A 25682-nucleotide genomic window follows, 5' to 3' on the forward strand; every position below is an offset into this window, starting at 1 on the left:
CGGGCGTGTGCGTGCGCCCAGCTGTGGGTGTACATGGTGCAGGCGTGTGCGTGCGCCCAGCGGCGGGTGTACATGCTGCGGACGTGTGCGTGCGCCCAGCGGCGGGTTACATGGTGCGGGCGTGTGCGTGCGCCCAGCGGCGGGTGTACATGGTGCGGGCGTGTGCGTGCCCCCAGCGGCGGGTGTACATGGTGCGGGCGTGTGCGTGCGCCCAGCGGCGGGTGTACATGGTGCGGGCGTGTGCGTGCCCCCAGCGGCGGGTGTACATGGTGCGGGCGTGTGCGTGCGCCCAGCGGCGGGTGTACATGGTGCGGGCGTGTGCGTGCGCCCAGCGGCGGGTGTACATGGAGCGGGCGTGTGCGTGCGCCCAGCGGAGGGTGTACATGCAGCGGGCGTGTGCGTGCGCCCAGCGGCGGGTGTACATGGAGCAGGCGTGTGCGTGCGCCCAGCGGTGGGTGTACATGGTGCGGGCGTGTGCGTGCGCCCAGCGGAGGGTGTACATGGTGCGGGCGTGTGCGTGCGCCCAGCGGAGGGTGTACATGCTGCGGGCGTGTGCGTGCACCTAGCGGCGGGTGTACATGCAGTGGGTGTCTGCGTGCACCCAGCGGTGGGTGTACATGGTGCGGGCGTGTGCGTGCGCCCAGCGGTGGGTGTACATGGTGCGGGCGTGTGCGTGCGCCCAGCGGCGCGTGTACATGGTGCGGGCGTGTGCGTGCGTGTGCGTGCGCCCAGCGGTGGGTGTACATGCAGCGGGTGTCTGCGTGCGCCCAGCGGTGGGTGTACATGGTGCGGGCGTGTGCGGGCGTTTGCGTGCGCCCAGCGGAGGGTGTACATGCAGCGGGTGTCTGCGTGCGCCCAGCGGTGGGTGTACATGGTGCGGGCGTGTGCGTGCGCCCAGCTGTGGGTGTACATGGTGCGGGCGTGTGCGTGCGCCCAGCGGCGGGTGTACATGCTGCGGACGTGTGCGTGCGCCCAGCGGCGGGTTACATGGTGCGGGCGTGTGCGTGCGCCCAGCGGCGGGTGTACATGGTGCGGGCGTGTTCGTGCCCCCAGCGGCGGGTGTACATGGTGCGGGCGTGTGCGTGCGCCCAGCGGCGGGTGTACATGGTGCGGGCGTGTGCGTGCGCCCAGCGGCGGGTGTACATGGTGCGGGCATGGGCGTGCGCTCAGCGGCGGGTGTACATGCTGCGGGCGTGTGCGTGCGCCCAGCGGCGGGTTACATGGTGCGGGCGTGTGCGTGCGCCCAGCGGCGGGTTACATGGTGCGGGCGTGTGCGTGCGCCCAGCGGCGGGTGTACATGGAGCGGGCGTGTGCGTGCGCCCAGCGGCGGGTGTACATGGTGCGGGCGTGTGCGTGCGCCCAGCGGCGGGTGTACATGGTGCGGGCGTGTGCGTGCGCCCAGCGGCGGGTGTACATGGTGCGGGCGTGTGCGTGGGTGTGCGTGCGCCCAGCGGAGGGTGTACATGGTGCGGGCTTGTGCGTGCGCCCAGCGCTGCGTGTACATGCAGCGGGCGTGTACGTGCGCCCAGCAGTGGGTGTACTATGGTGCGGGCGTGTGCGTGCGCCCAGCGGCGGGTTACATGCTGCGGGCGTGTGCGTTACCCCAGCGGTGGGTGTACATGCTGCGGGCGTGTGCGTGCGCCCAGCGGCGGGTTACATGGTGCGGGCGTGTGCGTGCGCCCAGCGGAGGGTGTACATGGTGCGGGCGTGTGCGTGCGCCCAGCGGCGGGTTTCATGGTGCGGGCGTGTGCGTGCGCCCAGCGGTGGGTGTACATGGTGCGGGCGTGTTCGTGCGCCCAGCGGTGGGTGTACATGCTGCGGGCGTGTGCGTGCGCCCAGCGGCGGGTTACATGGTGCGGGCTTTTGCGTGCGCCCAGTGGTGGGTGTACATGGTGCGGGCGTGTGCGTGCGCCCAGCGGCGGGTGTACATGGTGCGGGCGTGTGCGTGCGCCCAGCGGCGGGTGTACATGGTGCGGGCATGGGCGTGCGCCCAGCGGCGGGTGTACATGCTGCGGGCGTGTGCGTGCGCCCAGCGGCGGGTTACATGGTGCGGGCGTGTGCGTGCGCCCAGCGGCGGGTTACATAGTGCGGGCGTGTGCGTGCGCCCAGCGGCGGGTGTACATGGTGTGGGCATGGGCGTGCGCCCAGCGGCGGGTGTACATGCAGCGGGCGTGTGCGTGCGCCCAGCGGCGGTTGTACATGCTGCGGGCGTGTGCGTACGCCCAGCGGTGGGTGTACATGCAGCGGGCGTGTGCGTGCGCCCAGCGGAGGGTGTACAGGGAGCGGGCGTGTGCGTGCGCCCAGCGGCGGGTGTACATGCTGCGGGCATGTGTGTGCGCCCAGCGGCGGGTGTACATGCAGCGGGCGTGTGCGTGCGCCCAGCGGCGGGTGTACATGCTGCGGGCGTGTGCGTACGCCCAGCGGTGGGTGTACATGCAGCGGGCGTGTGCGTGCGCCCAGCGGCGTGTGTACATGCAGCGGGGGTGTGCGTTCGCCCAGCGGAGGCTGTACATGGTGCGGGCGTGTGCGTGCGCCCAGCGGCGGGTGTACGTGGTGCGGGCGTGCGCCCAGCGGAGGGTGTACATGGAGCGGGCGTGTGCGTGCGCCCAGCGGCGGGTGTACATGCTGCGGGCATGTGTGTGCGCCCAGCGGCGGGTGTACATGCAGCGGGCGTGTGCGTGCGCCCAGCGGCGGGTGTACATGCTGCGGGCGTGTGCGTACGCCCAGCGGTGGGTGTACATGCAGCGGGCGTGTGCGTGCGCCCAGCGGAGGGTGTACATGCAGTGGGCGTGTGCGTGCGCCCAGCGGCGGGTTATATGCTGCGGGCGTGTGCGTGCGCCCAGCGGCGGGTGTACATGCTGCGGGCGTGTGCGTGCGCCCAGCGGAGGGTGTACATGGTGCGGGCGTGTGCGTGCGCCCAGCGGAGGGTGTACATGGTGCGGGCGTGTGCGTGCGCCCAGCGGAGGGTGGACATGCAGCGGGTGTCTGCGTGCGCCCAGCGGTGGGTGTACATGGTGCGGGCGTGTGCGTGCACCCAGCGGAGGGTGTACATGCTGCGGGCGTGTGTGTGCGCCCAGCGGAGGGTGTACATGGTGCGGGCGTGTGCGTGCGCCCAGCGGCGGGTGTACATGGAGCGGGCGTGTGCGTGCGCCCAGCGGAGGGTGTACATGCAGCGGGCGTGTGCGTGCGCCCAGCGGCGGGTGTACATGGAGCGGGCGTGTGCGTGCGCCCAGCGGTGGGTGTACATGGTGCGGGCGTGTGCGTGCGCCCAGCGGAGGGTGTACATGGTGCGGGCGTGTGCGTGCGCCCAGCGGAGGGTGTACATGCTGCGGGCGTGTGCGTGCACCCAGCGGCGGGTGTACATGCAGTGGGTGTCTGCGTTCACCCAGCGGTGGGTGTACATGGTGCGGGCGTGTGCGTGCGCCCAGCGGTGGGTGTACATGGTGCGGGCGTGTGCGTGCGCCCAGCGGCGCGTGTACATGCTGCGGGCGTGTGTGTGCGCCCAGCGGAGGGTGTACATGGTGCGGGCGTGTGCGTGCGCCCAGCGGCGGGTGTACATGGAGCGGGCGTGTGCGTGCGCTCAGCGGCGGGTGTACATGGTGCGGGCGTGTGCGTGCGCCCAGCGGAGGGTGTACATGCAGCGGGTGTCTGCGTGCGCCCAGCGGAGGGTGTACATGGTTCGGGCGTGTGCGTGCGCCCAGCGGCGGGTGTACATGGTGCGGGCGTGTGCGTGCGTGTGCGTGCGCCCAGCGGTGGGTGTACATGCAGCGGGTGTCTGCGTGCGCCCAGCGGTGGGTGTACATGGTGCGGGCGTGTGCAGGCGTTTGCGTGCGCCCAGCGGAGGGTGTACATGCAGCGGGTGTCTGCGTGCGCCCAGCGGTGGGTGTACATGGTGCGGGCGTGTGCGTGCGCCCAGCTGTGGGTGTACATGGTGCGGGCGTGTGCGTGCGCCCAGCGGTGGGTGTACATGGTGCGGGCGTGTGCGTGCGCCCAGCGGAGGGTGTACATGGTGCGGGCGTGTGCGTGCGTGTGCGTGCGCCCAGCGGTGGGTGTACATGCAGCGGGTGTCTGCGTGCGCCCAGCGGTGGGTGTACATGGTGCGGGCGTGTGCGGGCGTTTGCGTGCGCCCAGCGGAGGGTGTACATGCAGCGGGTGTCTGCGTGCGCCCAGCGGTGGGTGTACATGGTGCGGGCGTGTGCGTGCGCCCAGCTGTGGGTGTACATGGTGCGGGCGTGTGCGTGCGCCCAGCGGTGGGTGTACATGGTGCGGGCGTGTGCGTGCGCCCAGCGGAGGGTGTACATGCTGCGGGCGTGTGCGTGCGCCCAGCGGCGGGTTACATGCTGCGGGCGTGTGCGTGCGCCAAGCGGAGGGTGTACATGCAGCGGGTGTCTGCGTGCGCCCAGCGGTGGGTGTACATGGTGCGGGCGTGTGCGTGCGCCCAGCGGTGGGTGTACATGCTGCGGGCGTGTGCGTGCGCCCAGCGGAGGGTGTACATGCAGCGGGTGTCTGCGTGCGCCCAGCGGTGGGTGTACATGCTGCGGGCGTGTGCGTGCGCCCAGCGGAGGGTGTACATGCAGCGGGTGTCTGCGTGCGCCCAGCGGTGGGTGTACATGGTGCGGGTGTCTGCGTGCGCCCAGCGGCGGGTGTACATGCAGCGGGTGTCTTCGTGCGCCCAGCGGTGGGTGTACATGGTGCGGGCGTTTGCGTGCGCCCAGCGGAGGGTGTACATGCAGCGGGTGTCTGCGTGCGCCCAGCGATGGGTGTACATGGTGCGGGCGTGTGCGTGCGCCCAGCGGTGGGTGTACATGGTGCGGGCGTGTGCGTGCGCCCAGCGGCGGGTTATATGCTGCGGGCGTGTGCGTGTGCCCAGCGGAGGGTGTACATGCTGCGGGCGTGTGCCTGCGCCCAGCGGCGGGTTACATGCTGCGGGCGTGTGCGTGCGCCCAGCGGAGGGTGTACATGCAGCGGGTGTGTGCGTGCGCCCAGCGGAGGGTGTACATGCAGCGGGCGTGTGCGTGCGCCCAGCGGAGGGTGTACATGCAGCGGGTGTGTGCGTGCGCCCAGCGGAGGGTGTACATGCAGCGGGCGTGTGCGTGCGCCCAGCGGAGGGTGTACATGCAGCGGGTGTCTGCGTGCGCCCAGCGGTGGGTGTACATGGTGCGGGCGTGTGCGTGCGCCCAGCGGTGGGTGTACATGGTGCGGGCGTGTGCGTGCCCCCAGCGGTGGGTGTACATGCTGCGGGCGTGTGCGTGCGCCCAGCGGCGGGTGTACATGCAGCGGGCGTGTGCGTGCGCCCAGCGGCGGGTGTACATGGTGCGGGCGTGTGCGTGCGCCCAGCGGAGGGTGTACATGCTGCGGGCGTGTGCCTGCGCCCAGCGGCGGGTTACATGCTGCGGGCGTGTGCGTGCGCGCAGCGGAGGGTGTACATGTAGCGGGCGTGTGCGTGCGCCCAGCGGCGGGTGTACATGGTGCGGGCGTGTGCGTGCGCCCAGCGGAGGGTGTACATGCTGCGGGCGTGTGCGTGCGCCCAGCGGCGGGTGTACATGCAGCGGGTGTCTGCATGCGCCCAGCGGCGGGTGTACATGGTGCGGGCGTGTGCGTGCGCCCAGCGGCGGGTGTACATGCAGCGGGTGTCTGCGTGCGCCCAGCGGTGGGTGTACATGGTGCGGGCGTTTGCGTGCGCCCAGCGGCGGGTGTCCGTGCTGTGGGTGTGTGCATGTGCCCGAAGATGGATGTACGTGCTGTGTGGGTGTGTGCATGCGCCCAGTGGCGGGTGTACATGCTGGGGTGTCTGTGCACTCAACGGTGGGTGTGCACGGTCTGGTGTGTGTGCGGGTGCAGTCCGCGGTGTACTTGCTCTGGGTGTCTGCATGTGCCGAGCGGTGGAATGCTGTGAGTGTGTGTGTGTGCCCAGCGGCGGGTGTACGAGCTGTGGCTCTGTGCGTGCACGCAACAGGACATGTACAGCATCTCAGCTGGTGTAGTGTGTGCAGTGTGGGGTGGGAATGTTCTCTGCGTTCTAGTTGGTATATGTGTGTGTACTCTCTGGTGCACGTGTTCTGTGTGGGCATTAGGGACATGGCATTGGCGTACTGTGTTGCATTGGGTGTATCTGTGTGTTGTATTAGGTGTAGAACTGTCTGTGGCAGGCGTAGTGAGTGTGCAGGGGTCCACAGGAGGAAGGATGATGCAATGGGGAGGTGCTGGAGCTATATTGCGTGGCTCCGTTTCTTAGGAAGGGTAGGGCTGTGTTTTGAAAACCCGGTGGGCCTCTGGGTCTGGTCACTGGGTGAGAGGTGTGTACTGCGGGTGTAGGTACTGACTCTGAGTGGGCGGTGCTGTGTGTGCTGTATGCAGAGAGGTGTCTATACGCTGTCTTGTGTCTTTGCTGGGTGTGGGATTTGGACTGAGGGGCTGTGTTTTTTGCAGTGTATGTGTGTGTGCCTGTGTGTGTGTGTGTGTTCGGTTGTTCCTTTGCTGCATGCGTTTGCTGTGTGGCTGTGTTGTTTCTTTGCTGGGTATGTTTGGTGAGTCGCTGTGCCTAGCTTAAGCACCTTTCGAATACATTGGGCACAGCTCATTGAATCCTTTAACAATCTGATGCCTGTCTTCCTCTTTTTTCTTCCACAGTCACTTTCTCTTCTAAGAAGCAGAGAACACGCTGACCCCCCATTCCTGGTGGTTGCCCGCAGATCCCGCCCTCCCCAGGACCCCAGCACAATTATCAGCCACTCTCAGAACCAGGAAAGTGTTGTTTGTTAATGTGCTTTGATTGTGATGATTTCCCAGCGCTCAGCAACTCCTGGACACCCTTCCCCTCGTGTGGCGAGAACTAGTTAATGGGCCATTAACCAGAAGGAGGGGAGCAAAGCAGCAGTTACACGCACCAAACAACAGAACTTTCAGGGGGAATAGCCTTGGAAATGCAGCTGTAAAGACTTGGTTAGAGGCAGGGAAAGGAGTGAATCCATCAGTTAAAGGGAAAAAGTATTTAGGTGTGAGTCTCTCAGCCTCCTGGGCTGTGGTCCTTCCTGGCCTCCAGCCAGGTCCCTGCACACAAGAGCACTCCCTTTTCGGCCTGCAAAGCACTTAGCACAGGTGAGCCAATGGGCTGACTCATGTGCTTAAGTGCCTTGGTGGTCGAGGCCCTATTTAGCAGCATGGGATGTTGTAAGTTCTTTAGGCACAGGCTGTGAATTCTCCTATGTTTGGAAAGCACCCAAGCACGTATGAGTGTCCCCATCATGTATCATTATAATGGACTGCAGCAGGGCATAGACATTCCAGAGAGTGAGAACCCTGCCGTGCTGGGGGCCGTACGTACACACGCACACACATCCACCTCCACTCGGTCTGACACGCTAAGTGCTATTCACACTAGGGATGGTCACAAATCTTCCATCCAGACTGTTCTGGACAGTGAATTGGGGCTTTGTCTGGACGACAGTAGCTTGTGGAAGTGGCTGCTTTCCTCTGAAATTTTCCATATTTGTCAGAAACCCCCAAACCCGTTTTTTTGATGAAAAGTTGGTATTTTCAGCTGAAGGTTATGACAAAAATTATTATGGTTTGTTTTTCTCAAAAGTTTGCTGGGGGTGGGGGGTGGGGAAGCACCATTTGCTGTCCACTGTAATTAATCATAGAATCATAGAATATCAGGGTTGGAAGGGACCTCAGGAGGTCATCTAGTCCAACCCCCTGCTCAAATCAGGACCAATCCCCAATTAAATCATCCCAGCCAGGGCTTTGTCAAGCCTGACCTTAAAAACTTCTAAGGAAGGAGATTCCACCACCTCCCTAGGTAACACATTCCAGTGTTTCACCACCCTCCTAGTGAAAAAGTTTTTCCTAATATCCAACCTAAATCTCCCCCACTGCAACTTGAAAATAATAATCTTGTAAATAATAGTAATAATAAGAAAAGGAGTACTTGTGGCACCTTAGAGACTAACCAATTTATTAGAGCATAAGCTTTCGTGAGCTACAGCTCACTTCATCAGATGTTCCTACCAAAATCCATAGGAATTGCAGATGCGGGGGTGTGTGTGTCCGTCCCCGTGACTTAACGTAGTGACTGGAGATGGGACACAGGTGGGTCAGGGTCCCCTAATGAGACCAGTTAAGGATAGCAGCTGAGAGACTATCATGCAGATCTCTGAGTGATTCCAACAATAAACTAGAGAAAGGACAGTGCTGTGTTTTAAGACACAGATCTGAGACCAGAGGGACTCGGTCTTATTCCTGGGTCCCAGACTCCCTGGACAAGTCATTTAACCTCAGTTTCCTCATCTTGAGAATGGGGGACATGATATTGGTCTACCTCACAGTGGGGAGGGGTTGTGGGGCTAAATTAATCAATTCTTGTAAAATGCTTTGAGATCCTTGGATGGAAAGGATTGTAAAAGTACAGGAAAGCTACCAACACTTTATGTATAAGGCACTTGTAGCTGCCACCTTAGAAAAATAATGAAATGCAAAAGCAACAATATTGAGAGAATCTTAGTGAGGTACTGAAAACTGAGGAGATGCCAAAGTTAAGGTTGAATGCCTAACCTTAACTCTGCCCCTTTGTAGTGTGGAAGTAGATAAAGGGAATTTGGATGCATTATTACAATACAGTCTTAAATGACATGAGCACATACTGTTTCTCAAAGAATACAATATAATAACATGGCATTTTTTGTAATCTTATCTATTAGGTAGCATGCTATCGTTTTGTGCACAGCTCTTTGTGTGCCACACTATCCATGAGCCCCATTTGTGGGGGAAGTATACACTAAACCATTGCACCACATACTATAAATGAAGAGTGATAAAGGAATAGCTAAAAGGTGCTAAAATTAACTGGGTTAAAGTACAATGTTGGCAGTCACTTGATCGCTCTGTGCCTTAGTTCCCAATCTATGAAATGGGGATACTCCCTTCTGTCCCCTACCCTTGGTCTGTCTTGTCTGTAAGCTCTTCAGGGCTCTCGCCATGTGTGTACAGACAGTGTCTAGCACAATGAATTTTCATAACATTGCATTACTGTAATACAAATAGTAATAATAATTGCTCCTTCAGTGACTACATGTAACATGTCTTACTGCAAATTCACCTATGACATCATACCATGAAATATTTTGCACCTGGAAGCACACACTTGCAGCTCTGCATTAAAGCAGGGACTATAATCAAATCAGATTCATGCTCCAGGGCTTCAGTCAATCAGCAGCAGGGGGTCAGAAAGGAATATTCTTCCTCGATGAACAACTGGTGATATATTTTGGGTTTCTTTCTGGTGGTTCTCCCCTCTCCCCCCACCCCGCAGCCTTGGCCACAGCTGGAGACAGGATTCAGGACACAGTGCACCAGTGTTTTGAAGTGGTACAGCGAATCCTCTTTCTCTGCTGCTTGGTTGGCATGTCCTGCTCATGTGCTCAGGGTTATACTGGTCACCAGACTTGGGGTCAGGAAGGAATTTCCCTCTGGGCCAGATTGTGGAAGGGTTTTCTGAAATTGAAGACGGTTTGATTATAGGTCATGTGAAAAATATAAATTATTTACATGTCTACATGAAAACAGCAAATGAGAAATCACTAAAACATATTCTGTTAACTCTCTATATGTATTTCTCTGAGATATCGTTTGTGTGATACTCACAATAATAAATTACTATTCTGAGGTGTATCAGGGTGTGGAATTCAAAATAAGCTGGACAAAAGCCTATAGTAAGTAGGTACAGAGAAAATTATTAAAACATATCCTGTAGAGAGAAGAGAATTTACCATACAGAGGCTGTCACTAAAGATACACTGGATCTTTATGATGTTGGAATTAAATAGACCCCAGAGAAATATGCAAAATCAGTTTGATGAAAATTTTTGAAATTTCAAAGTTGGTTTCAAAGGGTATGAACTTGAACCAATTTCTGTTTATTTTTAAAATGGTGATTTTTTACTCAGTACTTTATTTTCAATTTTTTAATTAAAAAAGTTTTAAGGAAAATTGTAATTGACTGAAAATGGGATTTTTTTCAGTAAGCCAACACTTTCAGTATATTTCTGATAAATACATGTGTGAGAGGGTGGAAATGTACAGAAAAGACATGGCATTTTTCATGAAAAATGAAATGTTTTGGCAATTTGTCATGAAAAATTTCATTTCCAAAGAAAGGCCATTTTTCAGTGGAAAAAAATGATGTTTTTTACTAGCTCTAGAATTAAGCAGACAAGAATGAAAAAACAGAAGATTCTTACACATGTGTATTTGATGTTGTGAAAGAAATAGTATATTGTATTGTATTTGATGCATAGTCTGTGACTGGGCAACTAAAGATGTAATGTGTAAACTCAAAGACGCAGAGTTAAGGTTAAACATTCAACCTTAACTTTGGCATTTCCTGACTTTTGGGAGGCTGAATGTTTTGGTGACAGCACCCACTGTGCCTGATACACCAGACACTGAACTGAGGAACATGAGCTACTACAGCCGTAGGCCTTGTCTACAATACACGGAAATTTGATCTAAGCTACGCAATTTGAGTTATGTGAATAATGTAACTCAAATCAATGTAGCTTAGACCTACTTACTGCGGGGTCCACACTACACAATGTCGATGGGAGACTCTCTCCCGTCAACTCGCCCTACTCTTCTCGATCTGGTGGAGAACAGGAGTCGATGGGAGAGCGATCTGCGGTCGATTTAGCGGGTCTTCACTAGATCAGCTAAATTGACCGCCGATGCATCCATTGCCACTCATAAACCCTTAGCCAGAGAGCCATGGTTAGGGATTATTACAACTCCTATCCTTTAAAAAGAAAGGAAAACTAGGACAAACTCAAAAGAAGGACCTATGGGGTAGTGATGTCCGGTTGGAAAAATGCAAATAAGGGCTAGATTTTTAACATTTAGGTGTAGCCTAAGATTCAGATCCAGGAAGTTATCAAGCATGTGTATAACTTTAACTTACATAAGAGGTTAAGTACCTGCCTGAATTGGGGCTGAGAAGCGGGTGGGGAAGGGCTGACAGACATTCTGCATGCTTTCTATGATTACTTTGCGATGGGGATACTAATCCATCTCTCTGTCATGTGTCTGTCTGGTCATTAGACTAGCCTCTCCTGCAGGTGTGAATAATTGTCCAGATGATACATATGATCTTTGCTGAATACACTGGACAAAGCCAACTCTGGGATTTAGCCACACACGCAACTCCCATTCATTTCAATGAGAGTTGTGTGGCTACTTGGTTTTGGAAGTCTGTGCCTATAGGTATAGATTCCTTTGAATGATTGTGTTACAGAAATATACATGTGCTGCACGCTGGGTTTGCATTCTGTTAGTGTGCACAGGTGCTGTTGGTTTGTCACCCCTCTCCTAGGTTACATAGCATATCCGTGTTTTGTTTGTGTTACAGGGTGTACAGATCCAGGGTGGTTGCATACTCATTCTGTTTGTGCAGCTGAGCTGTGTTATTGTGCATGCAGCTATGGCCTGTGAGTTGCACACTTGGTGGATTTCACAGACCTTGCCAGACAGCTTATGCATGCAGTTGTGTTACGAGTGTGTGCAGGTACGGTAGGTTTGTTGCCCAATCAGTGGGTTTTATAGACTCTGTGTGCGCGCCTTCCTGAGCACAGCTCTGAGACTACAGCCAGCCGCTGAACTCCAGTGGTAACAAACAGCCCCATTAATGCAGTGTCACAGATTTCATTAGGGCGTCAGACCCAACCAACATGGCCATAAATCAGGGAGATTGTACAAGGGCTTGTGGGCCCTGGTTTCAAGGGCCACGTAGCCAGAGACACATAATGCTCAGGAGGAAATGATCATGAATATTATTTAAAAAATCAGAAATGTATATTAGAAAACCTCTGAGCTTATCAGATGGAGTGAGGTTGGGTAATAGCTGTTATTTATACTGCTTGTGCAGAGTGATAAAGTGGTGGTTTATGACCTGTGGTTTATCACTTAGAATAAGAGTCATGTGACTCCATTAAAGGTTCCTTCTGTAGAAATGAAAAAGGGTAAATTAATGTAGTTTTTTTATTGTTAAATATTTGCACTCTCCTAAACCCAGCTTTTATTTTCCCTGCTTAAGAAGTATCAGATAAGCACAAATAAGTTTAAATGTTGATGGATGTGGAGGTGGGGAGAGAACTCCCTTTACGTTAAAGGCTCCAGAATGTATCAGCCTCCCACAGACTAATGTCTGTCAGCCGGGCTAGGCCCAGAGAGTATGAAAGGCAACACACTCAACAGAGTTACACCAGCAAATCAGACTCCTCGTTGTCCCCAGCTGATCATCTACTTGACAGACTATTTGCATCTGCCAGCAGCATCAAGTCTCTTGGCTGCCCTGGGGAAAGGGATTCAAAGAGAACGGCCTTGGACGGAACTTTGCAAGATCTGGCCCGGTTTAGGAGACTCAAGGCTCTGACTGGCACCAAAGGCAGTCCAGCAGGAGATGCTGCTCCGGGCAAGGTGTGCATAATAGCCGTAAAGTGATGTGCGGATTGAGAGACTCCCCCTTACAGAAAAGAGATGCACAGTGAGTGTTCTGGGAACCCACACAGAGATAGCTCCATGAGGCAGAGGGGTCATAGCAGGGCAGCTCTTGGGAACTTGGGCACCTGCAGAGATGGTTCCCTGGGGATGAGAAGCATGGCAGTGTGGTGAGATTATGGATATGCACTGAGACATCTCCCAGTGGAAGAGGAGCCAGAGAGTCTGCGATTACCTGGAGGGGGAAGGAATCGTAAAGTGCTGGTGGCTATTACTACCATTACGCTGTTAAGCAATGACAATGTGTCTGGCACCGGACCAGACACAGTCCCTACCCCAGTCTGAAAGCCCTGAAGATGGGCTGCCTTGGGGAAGGAGTAATGCAGAGGAGAGGAGGGCTTTTTGAATGTTGGGTTTAGCTCAGGTCTCCAGAGCCTCCTGCGTAGAACTGGTCTGGGTTTTTTGACTGGATAGATAGTGAACAGGCTGGTTTGGCCCATTCTTGTGACTTGAAAAAAACGCAAGGAAACCAAATTTTGAAACATTTTGACATTTTTGAAACACAAAATGCTGGTTCTCCATTCATGATGACTAGAGCTGCAGGTTTGTCACGGTGGGAAAAATGTCCCGGATCTCAGGACTTTCTGTTTGTCCAGGACTTGTCTCTCAGTCCGTGATTTTAATAAGCTGCTGTCCGGGGGGGCTGGGCCCGGCTCCCCACTCCAGGAGTTGTGACCTGGCACATGGGGTTGCAGTACTGCTCACTCAAATTTGGCCCAGCCACCCCCCTGTTTTAAAGGGGTGTCCGGGACAAAACTGAGCAGCCCTGCAACCCTCTGCGCCAGGTCGCAATGCCTGGAGTGGGGAGCCGGGCCCAGCCCCCCGGGACAGGAGCTGCAGGACCCTCGCTGCTGCGCGAGTGTGAGATGAGCTTGTCTCCGCTCCCCTCCTCTCTCCGGGATGGCGATGACCCACTTGCTTAGTACTTTTTATCCCAAATCACGAAACTTGTGCCTTTTACTAAATTTACCATGCCTGCTCTGTGATTTCTGGTAAAAATACTACAACAAATCCACAGCCCTCACCAGTCTTTTCATTAGGAATTGAAGCTAATTCTAGTTTTAAAAAAAATGGGGCAAATCAACTTGAACATCTTGAAACGATCCAAACAAAACATTTTGACTGGCCCAAACCAAAGTTGGCGGGGGGAGGGGGGGGCATGATTTTTGGTTTGCAAACATTTTTGAGAGTTGAACTTTTTGTCCCCATTTGTGACTGGAGAATTGTTCAATATCTTGAAATGTTTTGCTGGCCAGAAGCCCCTGTCCTGTCCAGCCTGAGTCATAGACAGAGCGTAGGGAGGGAAGTGGGTTGGGGATTCTCGGGACATGGAGAGCGTAAGGGTTACAGCAGGGGGCGTCACAGGGTGACAGAGTAATGCTGTGATGGTGAGTGGGACACCCCCTTTCCTCATCTCTGGGTGACTCACTCGTGGTTGGGTAGTTCTGCTCCCCTACAGGGCATGCACTCTGCTTTGGGATTGCTGCTTTGCCCTGGAGGGCACATCACAACTGGAGAGACAGGGAGGCTGACCACTGGCCTAGGAGGCTCAATGGAGTTGGTGAACTGGCAGCTCCTGGAGGCACTGTCATAGCCCAGCCCTGCAGAGAGATCAGAGCACACACTCCACAACTGATCACCAGGTTCCTGCCCTCTGACACCTGTCCCTTGCCAGGACCCACCCTGCCTCCAGGGTAGCTGCAGTGAGAGCAAGTGAAGGGGGCCCATCGTCCAAGGGAGTTGTGGGAGCTAATAATGCTTAGGTTCTGCTCTTCAGCCAGATGTCCACGGGTGGGTCACTTCCCCTCTCTGTAAAATGGGAATAACAATACTGAGCTCCTTTGTAAAGTGCTTGGAGATGTATGGCTGAAAGGTGAGAGCTGAGAGCTGGGTATTAGTCTGATTCGCTAGAGAACACCGCTGGCCTAAAGTGCTAGCGGAGAGCTGGGGAATATTAACGAGAGCACACCCTGGGCTAAAGAAAAGGGAAGAAAATTTGCCATTCCCGGTTTCCCCCCCAAGATTTGAAGTGTCTCGATTTTGAAATGCAAAATGTTGTTGAAAGCTCTACACTGGAAACAAATACGTTCTAGAGTCAGTTTGAAAAATGGGGACAAAATGACAAAAATTGTCAACGTTTTTCCTGATTTTACTTTTATTTTGAAATATAGAATTGAGCCATTTCATCCAAATGTTAGAATTCAAACTCATTTGGCCTCCTTCTTTTGAGGTTCCAGCCAGGTGGAACCTGTATGAAAGTGGGGGGCAGCAAACAACCGGTACAAACTAACAAAAAACAGTATCAAAATCCTAGGCGGTAAACACAGGATCACTCTTCTGTTGGAAGAAGGATTTCCCAGTGGTTAGAGCACTAGCTGGTGTCGTGGTCTCAGTTCCCTGCTCTGCCCCAGACTCCCTGTGTCCCTTTGGTAAGTCACTTAGTCTCTCTCTGCCTCAGTTTCTCCATCTGTACAATGGGGATATACAGGGAGCTGGGAGGATAAATAAATGGAAGAGTGTGAAGAGCTTTGAAACCTACTGGTGAAAAGTGCTATGTAAGAGCTAACTGCTATTCTTGGTGGGGGAGGAATGCTGTTAAAGGATCCTTGGGGAGGGGGAAGTTATGGTTTGGGGTATTTAAAGATGAACCTCCTCAACGCACACACACCTTTGTGTTGAAATGATTCTGACCCCCTCACAATCTGTGCATGTGGCTTGCCTGTGGAATCGGGAAGGGATTAGTGTTTAAGATTTGTATCTTGTTAGGTCGTACGAGCCCGGTCATGGCCCAGGATGCTATGGTGCTAGGTGCTGTGCACACACAGAACAAGAAGATGGCCCTGGCCCCAGAAAGCTGACAGTCTCTGGCTGTTCCCCACCCCAATCCACCTCCACCCCATTGTTTATTACACTTCCTCAGCCTTGCTCCATTAGCCAGGGTCACAGTGCAGCCCCCCAGAGAATGTGTGACTGGCACAACTTTTACAAGCCAGCTGGCCAGGCCTGCCCTTCCTGGTATGAATCTAAGTTTTCCTTCTCCTACAGAAGCTGCCTGCCATGGCTGATGAGCCCCACCAACCTGCTGGAGGCACAGAGCCATGTCTAAGGTCACCCAGCAGGGTCTGGAACCCAGCTCTGCTCGCTCTCCACTGGACCTCACTGTCTCTCTCCCTTGTGCTTCATGGCCTCTTTAATTAAGTTATAAGTTCTTCAGCCTGTGTGTTCCTGCGTGTGTGCACAGTGCCTAGCACAGCAGAGCCCTGGCCTTCATGGGAGTCACTGACTGCTACTCTTTAATGAGAAAAGAAAAGACAGCTGTTTGGAAACAAAATTATGGGATTTTTTCCCCCAACATTTTGTCCATTTCTGGGGGAGATGCTCCAAATTTCACCAAACTCATCATTGTTATTCTAAGCTGAGAGACCTGATGACCAGCTCTAATGTATAATGAATCCTTTGGAAGTTCCCACAGGCAATGCCTTGCAAACCTCTTGGACGCCTGCTTAGGGTACGTCGACACCGCAGTCAGAAGTGGGACTGCAGCACCTGGCTTTGAACGGGCACACTCCGCGAGCAAGCCTGCCTGGGACCTTGCTTGAGTGGCTAGGCTGCGTTGAGGTCCCAGCTGCTGCTGTTGTTTGCTCTAGCTAGCTCAAAGCAGGGTCGGGTATGCCTCCGAGGCTGCAGTCACGCCACCAGCAGCCTTTGGTATTAACAGCCTCCAGAGGTCCCAGCTGAGAGCAGGGCTCCACTGAGTGAGGTGCTGCACAGACAGAGAGAGAAGTCCCTGCCCACAGCTTTAACAGGGGAAGGGACTGTCCCACATCGCCCACCAGGCCAGTAGCTGAGCTGGGAGTAGCCCTCACCTCTCGTGAGCCCAGGCCACTGCTTGAGCCCAGGCTTTCTCAACCCGTGGGTTGCCACCCAAAACCAGAATGTATCAAAGGGTCACGTGGGAGGCCCAGGGGTGGGGAGAGGGACCAGGTCCTGCCCTCAGGAGGGTGGGAGGCACAGGAGGGGAGGTTGCAGAGCCCACCCCACAGTGGCAGCTCCTGTGGCTCCGATTCCACTGGGCTCAGCTTCCCATCCCGCACTCATCCCGGAAGTCACGAGGCCAGGAGCAGGGAGCTGAGCCCAGCCAGCCCTGCAGGGCAGGAGCCACACTATGGTCTGCACAGTGTGCTTGTTACGGTAATGTGTATATGGTATATGGTGGGTAAGAAATACAGAGCAAGCCAGATGTTTTTTGCACTAAAGCTATTAACTGGGTTGTGACAGGCCTTCAAGGTTTATAGGTGGGTCCTGAGCCCCAGCTGGTTAAGAACAGCTGCTCCAGCCATCCTGCCTCCCGCCTCTTTCTCTTGCACTGGTGAGGACATTGCACTCTTAACTCCCCGGCCCACGTGCCAGGTTTGCACCGTGGGCCGCTCCCTGTGAGAGATCTGGCCATGAGTCATTGCCATTTGTGCTCTGCTCTCAGCCCCCACGCGTGTGACGCCCTATCCTGAGTGCCAGTTTTTAAGCGGTGGTGTCAGCAGGCTGGATTTATTCGGTCGTCTGGCTCTCGCCACGTAGCACTTACTTGGCGTCTCACTGTCGGTCCCCATCACGGGGACATGATAATTGTCTCTAGAGGAAGTGAGGAGAACGCTTATTAATCTGTGCACTCAGGAAGGGTTGTAAATCACTAAGTGTTTCCAGCGACAAAATTGGCTAAATAAATTAAAAGAAGCACTAATGACCCAAACCGAGCTTTGAAATAGCTGGGGTGGATCTCATCGCTGCACTGAATCTGGGGGCACCTCAGATCTGCGTGTGTCTCCTCCCCTCCATGGAGATGACCCTGTGTGTCCCCAGCACCAGCCCTGGTATCTCCTCTGCCTCCATGTGGGGGTCTCAGCACTATCCCACATCACAGCGGCCCTACCCCTTCACGTTCTCTTGTTGTTTTTACATTTCCATTGATTTTATTAATTAATTCTCTCTATTTCTATGGCACTTAGCAACATACTGGGCCAAATTCTCTGCTGGTGTAGATGGGCGATACACCATTGAAACTAATGGAGCTTCACTCATTTCCCTCAGCAGAGGATCTGAGCACTCCCAGCATTAAAGACAATCGGATGCAAAACTTTTCACATTTGTTGGTTTAAAAGGGAAGTTAAGCCCCAGCCCTATATGTGAGGATATGCCACCGTTCACATTCCTACAGCATCGTTCATCCTGAACAGTTCCCAAAGCCCTCCCCCAGCTCTGTCTCCAGTACGACTGACATGCAGCCACTGCTGGGGTGGCAGGTGACCCTCACCTGCTGCACAGCAAGCTGCACCACCATGGAGATGGAACAGGTTCGTCAAGTCCCTATTTTTACATAGAAAGCGAGACTTTCAGTAGTCACCCAGAGCCACTCTAGACTTGGGTTTTATGGCCTCCCTCATGACAATGGACAACTGAAGCAAGACACAAGTAGGGCTAAGCTGGTCCACCACCCCTGGATTCATAGCCCCACACTTGGTGCTCCCAAGTGGAGAGAGGAGCAATGAGTAGCTTTACAAACCTTTGGAGGGATGGGAGACCACAATGGCCCTACCTGGCTCCCGCAGTTTGGCCTTTCCAACATCCCAGACAGTTGTATGTTTTCTATACAATAGTGTCCTCTAGTGAGAGGTTCCAGGGTGTGCAGAAATCCTCCAATGCTGTTTCTAGGATGATTGAAAACGTTCGATATTACCTCATGACCCAGCTTCAGGCTGGACCAGCTTCACACCCACTGGTGTAGGGGTTGCCAATGGCTCCTTTTTCCTGAGCCGGCAGAAGTCTGCTGCTTCTAAGGGGGGATTCATCCCTTTGTGGGGGTCCACTGATGCCCATCTTGGGGGCTCTGCGAGGCATGGTTGGGCATGCCATAGACACTCCCTGGGTGGAGTCTGCAGCAAGGTGCTTTGGATCTGTGCATTGCTCAGCTGCCCTAAGCCCATCACCTCCCTCCCTGCTCTTACCACTCCTCCTGGCAGGCCCTGGGTACCTGGCATTGCCTCTCTAATGGCTGCCTTGCGCTGCAACTGCCCTCAGTGACTTTCCAGTGCTAGGGGGCCCTGAGGTGGAATTTGTGCTTGAGGAAGCCACTAGAGATCCAGGTGTGGCCAGGCCATACCGTATCTTGTCACCCATGAGTTCCAGCTGTGCCATGTGAAATCAGTGCACGTCCCATCTGACAGTGTATTGTAGAACTGCAGCATGCTTTGTTTCCCAGTGGCCTACGCTCACTAGAATGGCCCCCATCGTCCACGTTCAGGCCCTCCTCACCCAAACGTCCAAGGCTGAGGTTTCAATTCAGGTTCTTCTCCAGGGATCTCAGGTGCTAAAGTGAATTTAATGCTGCTGGAAGATGCCAGATTGATAGCCCTGGAGAAAGAAGGTTTCAGTGGATCCACAGGACAGAGACACTTCAGGCGGTAGCATTGTAACTTCCCCTGTGCTTCACCCCAGCCTCAGAGTAGAGTCCAGGGGGATAACTGGATATTCATTCCGTCCCTGGCATCTCTGCTAAGATGGCCAGCAAGGGGCTCATTGGCATATGGACATCTCTATTCACTAAGAACTGGCCTGAGAGGGCACCGGCTTGTTTCACATTGGTCACTGAACAGACATGCGCTAGTTTCTAAAAACTGCAGTCTGGATTGGAACCAGGGCCTAGAGGTGAAATAGACTGTATCACCTCACTCAGTCCCCAGATCGCGCTCAGCCCCAGCTAGCATTTTAAATAACAGCCCAGAACCAGGGTACTTAGTCCAAGCTGCTCAAACCTATCAAGCTGCCAATCCCATAACCAACCCAGCACCGCTGAGCTCTCAGGACCAGGCAGCCTCTTCTTCCCCCTCTGCGTCACACATCAGGTCTGAGTGAAAGAGCAGCCACTGGCTCCTGAATAGAGCTGGCTGAGACTTTTCAAGCAAAAGAGGATTTTTGTTGGACAATGGCCTTTTTTAAAAAAAATGGAATGCTTTAGCAAAAAAATGGAATGCTTTAGCAAAAAAATGTCCTGTTGTTGACTTTTTTCATGACTTTTTCTCAACATTTCCCTGCATTTTGAATTGATCATGTTTAATCTTCCCTTCTTTTCTTTTTTCCTCTTTTTTCTTTCCCCCAGCTATTTTCAAAAGTTGAAAGATCTATTTTCAAAAATAACTGAGGGAGAGGGGCCAGGGGAAGGAAAGAACTATAGAGGAAAAGGAAGATCAAACCAGAAATTAAAAAGAAAACTGATCGGTGAAAAGTATTGGAAGGAGAGAAAGAAACATAGTGAAAAACTTTGAAAAAGCAAACAAAACTCAGTTCCAGCCCTTTGCAAGCCTGTGAAATGAAAATGTCTGGGACATTTTGAAATTCTTGGTAACATGATCATTTCATTTTCCAACCTTCTCTGGTCCTGAGGGCTTGATCTTGTAGCCATGATCCACAGAGCAAGTGACTGGGGTGGGATGGGGTGTACCTGAATAGCTAAAAGCAGCAAGGGAAAATCCTTGTTCTACGGAGTGACGTCTGAGGCAGGTGTCAGTTTGAGAAGGAACTTGGCTGAGACAGAGGAACACTGAGCCTGTGTGTGTGTGTGTTGGAGCTTCTTGCAGCAGTGGGCAGGGGGTGTCTTGCCATCTACAGGGGTCGGGAATAGTGCATGCACTGGGGAGTACCTATTTTATTATTTTTCTTCCACCTTAATGAACTCCTCTCATGTCCACCTCTGATCAGTGAGGTGTGACGGAGGGTGATTGAAGGCCAGTCTCCCAGGAAATGAAGTTTGTTCACACACTCCAAGTATGCTGGCCCGACCGCTCCCTGTCTCTGATTTATAGGACCAAAAATTCCTTCCTCCGGTAACAATAACGCTCTTAAACTCCAGACCCCTCTCCCTCACAGAGCCTCCAGACAGGGCAGGCTGAGCTCCCAGGGCCCAGAGGAGAAGGGAGGCATCCAGCAAGTATATCCATCAACACAGCTCAGGTTTCAAAGGAATACAGAATGCGCAGGATTAGGCTCGCTCCTGATACTGGCGTGGAGGGGCTTGGAGATCCCCCTATGGTGCCGCCCGTTGTGTGTTCTCCATAGACAATGGGCCTATCCTCCTCTCTAGGGTGCCTCCTGCTGGGAGAAGGCTGGGAGTAGACAAGCCCTGAGCCTTCCCCACAGCCAGGGCTTTGAACTACTCCCCACAGCAAAGGGGTGCTGAGAGCCACTGAACCAAACTGTAAACCCTGGATATAATGGAAACCGTTTCAAGCCAGGGGGTGCGGCAGCACCCCTAGTTCCAGCACCTATGGATGTCACCCTTGTTCTAGGAAAACCTCCTGAAGAGGGGCGGGTTAAATGGGCACCAAGTTTAGGCCCCACATTGAGGTTCTATTTAAAACAAATGACAAAAGCTGTAATTTTTCCATGGAATGCAGACTTGTTTTTAATGAATGGGCTCGATTCTGCCAGGTGCTAGGCGTTGGGTCATGCTTAGCTTTGTACGCTGCTCACGTGCTTAAGTGCTTTGCTGGATCGGGCCCAGAGAGCTCCGCAACTTGCAGGATCGAGCCCAGATTGATGTGACACGTTGGAAGTGGTTGAAAACTGCTGAATCTTTTTCATGACTATTCCTTGCAATCAAAAAATAGTATTAATTTCTTTGGGCCGGGAGGGCGGGACACCAGGCTGGGGGCTGGAGCGGCCACACCGGGTTGGTGGGACACAGAGCCAGGGGCTGGGCTGGGCGGGCTGGAGTGGCCCCGGCCTGGGCAGGACCCCAACCCCTGCCAGCCTGTGCCTGCTGGCCCGCTGGAGAGACATCGGTTAATGGTTAACCAGTTAAACAATAGAATTGCAATCCTTTAACTGGTTAACTTTTTAAACTGATATTTACATCCCTAGTTTGGGTCAGAGATCTGAGCAGGAGCAGCCCAGAAGGACAGTGTTTTCTGTCTCGGCACTGACTAGGTAAAAAGTCAGACAGGGTGATAGGAGAGGGATTGAAGAAGACTGAGATGAAAACGGCCAGTTAGATTACAAAATCGTAGAATGACAGAAATGAGGGGCTGGAAGGGACCTTGAGAAGTCACCAAGTTCAGCCCCCTGCGCTGTGCTGAGGCAGGGCCAAGTAAACTTAGACCAGCCCTGACCATCCCAGCCTGCTCTTAAAACCCTGCAGTGACGGGGATTCCACGACCTCCCTTAGAAGCCTGTTCCAGAGCTCAGCTACCGCTGGGAAGCTTTTCCTAATATTCAACCTAAATCTCCCTTGCTGCAGATTCAGCCCATTGCTTCTTGTCCTGCCTTCAGTGGCCAGAGAGAACCATTGATCACCCTCCTCGTTAAAACAGCCCTTCGCATATTGGAAGACAGTGACCAGGTCTCCCCTCAGGGTTCTTTTCTCAAAACTAAACACGTCCAGTTTTTTAACCTTTCCTCACAGGTTTTCTAAACCTTTGATCATTTTTGTTGCTCTCCTCCGGACTCTCCAGTTTGTCCCCATCTTTCCTGAGGTGGGGCTCCCAGACTTGGACGCAGACTCCAGCTGAGGCCTCACCAGTGCTGGGTAGAGCGGGACAGTTCCCACCTTTGATTTACATTCTGTTAATGCCCCCCAGAATGATATCAGCCTTTTTTCGCAACTGCATCACATGGTCGACTCCTATTCAGTTAGTGATACATGGTAACTATTATCCAGTTCAGCCTCCCAGGAGCTTTCAAGGGATTGTCAGTAGAGCAGCTTGGAAACTGCTTCGTTTTGCTATGGAAAATGTCAACTTTCATGTCAACTTTTTTGACAACTGAAAACCACATCACCGCCCCCCCCCCCCCCCCCCGGGCCCTTTCCGTTTTTGGTTTTCTGCTGAAAATTTTCAGGTTTATGATGAAAAATCAAACATTTTCTAGGAATGCAGACATGGCCTAGGAAAACTGTTGTTTATTCAGAATTCCTATTTTCCATTTGAGAAAGACATTTCAATGGAAAATTTCTGACCAGCCCTAATTGTGATTATCGATATTACAGTGACCCCTGAGGTCTGCACCAGATTCGGGGCTCCATCATGCTAGTACGGTAGAAATCCCCTGTGCCAGAGGTCACACAGCAGGGGTATGACTGCCCGGCTGAGCTAACATGGGTGATGTGCACCTGGGTATGAGCTCCTAGGTTGCCCAGATGTGAGCAGCACAGAGGTTAGGGGTGCAGGAGGGGGGTGCAGGGGTTAAAGGTGAAGGGGGCAGTGCAGGGCTTAGGGGTGCAGGAAGGGCTCAGGGGTTAGGGGTCCAGAAGGGGGCACAGGGGTTAGGGTCTCAGGAGGGGGGCACATGGGTTAGGATTGAAGGGGGGTGCAGGGGTTAGGGGGTCCAGAAGGGGGCACAGGGGTTAGGGTCTCAGGAGGGGGGCACATGGGTTAGGATTGAAGGGGGTGCAGGGGTTAGGGGTACAGGAGGGGGCACAGGGGTTGGGGTGAAGGGCTTGGGGTGAAGAGGGAGTTCAGGGGTTAGGATTGCAGGAGGGAAGTGCAGGAGTTAAGGGTGGAGGGGGGGCAGGATTAGGGGTGCAGGAGGGGGGTGCAGAGGTTAAAGGTGAAGGGGGCAGTGCAGGGGTTGGGGTGCAGGAGGGAGGCGCAGGGGTTAGGTGTGTAGGAGGGGGCACAGGGGTTAGGAATGAAGGGGGGAGTGCAGGGGTTAGGCACGCAGGAGGGGGTCAGGGGTTATGGGTGCAGGAAGGAGGTGCAGGGGTTAGGGGTGCAGTAGGGGGGCTTTGAGATCACAGGAAAGAAATCACTAGAATCATAGAATCATAGAAGAATCAATATCAATGGGTCGATATCATGACTGTTCCCTGTATGCCAAATTTGAGTTTGACATAGTATGGACTGTTTCTCTGCTGTGGGAGTGCAAAGGCATCAGTCAACAAACAAAACGAAAGGTCTGCAAAGCCATCGTGATGCCAGCTCTGTATGCAACCCTGTCTGAGGGAACTGATGAGGATCAGATGGCAAGACAAGGTTCCAGATACTGAGGTTCTCCTACTGGCAGGAATTCCAAGCATCCATACTCTGATGATGAAATCACAGATGAGATGGGCAGGCCATGTCACCAAAATGCCAGAAGAGGGACTGCCAAAGATCTTTTACAATGAGCTAAAGGAGGGAAAGCGCTCTTGGGGCATCCAGAAGAAATGTTTCCAGGACTCCCTCAAGTTATCCTTGGGGCGTTTCAGCATTGACTGAGTTTTGGGAAGATCTCGCTCGTGATCGTTCTACCTGGTGAAGTGTCAGCCATACTGGAGCTAGTCGATGAGCAGAGGAGAACTGCTCGAGACAGAGCAGAAGCACCAGCAGCATAAAGCTCGCCACAGCAGCACGTCTGCTGTTAATCAAGTAACCCACAGCGGCATCTCTTGTTCAGTGTGCCACGGACAGTTCACAGCTCAGATTGGCCCAATCAGCTACTCACGTGTTCACAGAAACCAAACCAGCCAGTGATGACATGGTTGTCTTCGAACGCGAAGGACAATCAGCAACAAGATATCACGGATACCGCTTTGAAGATGGGCAAGCAGAGAAGGGAAGTGACTTACACAAGGTGACCCAGCAGGGCTGGGCCGAACCAGGAATAAGTTTCCTAACTCTCAGTCTCTTGCCCTATCTGCTGGAGCATGCACCAACCCAATAGCGATAGCGGGTCTGTAGCAGGGGGAGGCCATCTGAAAGGCTGTCAATGCAGGCTTGGGCCTTCTGCGTTGGACTGTTCTGGACCCCCCGACCTGGGCGGGGGCCTGCAGCGACTCTTAACTGAAGTCCCTATTGGAGTTTCCCCAATGTCATTGGCTGACTGGGCCATGATGCCTAGTGACTGAGGATCCAGGTGTGGGTCACCCTGCTGGGGAAATCGGTACAAATGCGTTTGGAAAAGGGACCAGCCTTTCCACTGGGGACAGGGCTGGATTAACCTTTTGTGGGCCCGGTGCCAAACATATTTGTGGGCTCCCGTCAGAGCAGTGGAGAATGGGATGGAGAGGTCAGGTCCTTGGAGCTAAGGGCCAGCCAAGGGTAATGGGGCATGGTATGGCAGGGGCGGCCCCGCCCAGCCCAGTGTGAGGGCACAATTTGCAAACTGGCAGTTGCCAGACACACAGTGGCCTGCCCAGCCCTGTGCTGTCAGCAAGCCCCTTGCCCTCGGGGGCGGGCCCATGTGAAGCCACACAGCTCTCCCGCCCAACACCCATAGGTGCTGATTCCATGTGGAAAAAATAGTGTGTGCTGAGCATGCACTGGCGGCCCTGCCGATCAGCTCCTCTCCCTTGCCCCCAGCGCCTCCCGTGCACTGCTGATCAGCTGTTCAGCAGTGGGCAGGAGGTGCTGGGCAGGGGAGGAGCAGGGGCAGGAAGAGGTGGAGCGAAGGTGGGGGAGTGCTCAGGGGAGGGTGCGGAATGGGGCGGAAAGAGGTGGGGTAAGGCCTTGGGGGAAAGGGTGGCGTGGGGACAGGGCCTGGGGCTGAAGGGTGTCAAACACCCCAGGGAAATCAGAAAGTTGGCACCTCTGCAAGACCGCCCAATTCCCAATGGCCAGAGCCCCCAAGACCTGCTATGCCCAGCAACCCCCCCACAAATGCACAGCACCTTGCACAACACCATCCCTGCCTAGTGTCCCCCATGCCCACAGCCCCACCAGAACTCCACACAGAACCCCCACTCCCTAGTGCCGCAACACACAGAGATCTTCCCTGCCCCCTCATAGCCCAGCACCTGCCCCCCCCGCCCCGCAGACCCCCCAAAGACCCACTCCCTGCCTCCAGGCTGCACTCACCGGCCCTGCTGGGAGGCTACTGTGTCTGCCGGGCTGAGCCAGCAGCGCAGCCAGGGCTGGTCCTGGGGCAGAGAATCGCTCTGGCCCCTCAGGAGTGGCGCGATCAGCCAGGCCAAGGCCTGCCCCGGCCACGGTCCCTTAGGACGCACTTGTCTGGAGGGACCCAGCCAAGCCCCCCCACTACCTGCCATCAACTGGCTGAGACTGGCCAGGCTTCTGCACCAGTCCCAGTCGGCTCTGCTCCGGGGAGACAGAGACTGCCCATAGCCAGAAGTGCACTGGGGTCCGGCCAGAGGGTGGAGAGGAGCCCCAAAT

Source organism: Lepidochelys kempii, chromosome 7 (assembly GCF_965140265.1).
Source record: "Lepidochelys kempii isolate rLepKem1 chromosome 7, rLepKem1.hap2, whole genome shotgun sequence".
In the NCBI taxonomy this organism is placed as follows: Eukaryota; Metazoa; Chordata; order Testudines; family Cheloniidae; genus Lepidochelys; species Lepidochelys kempii.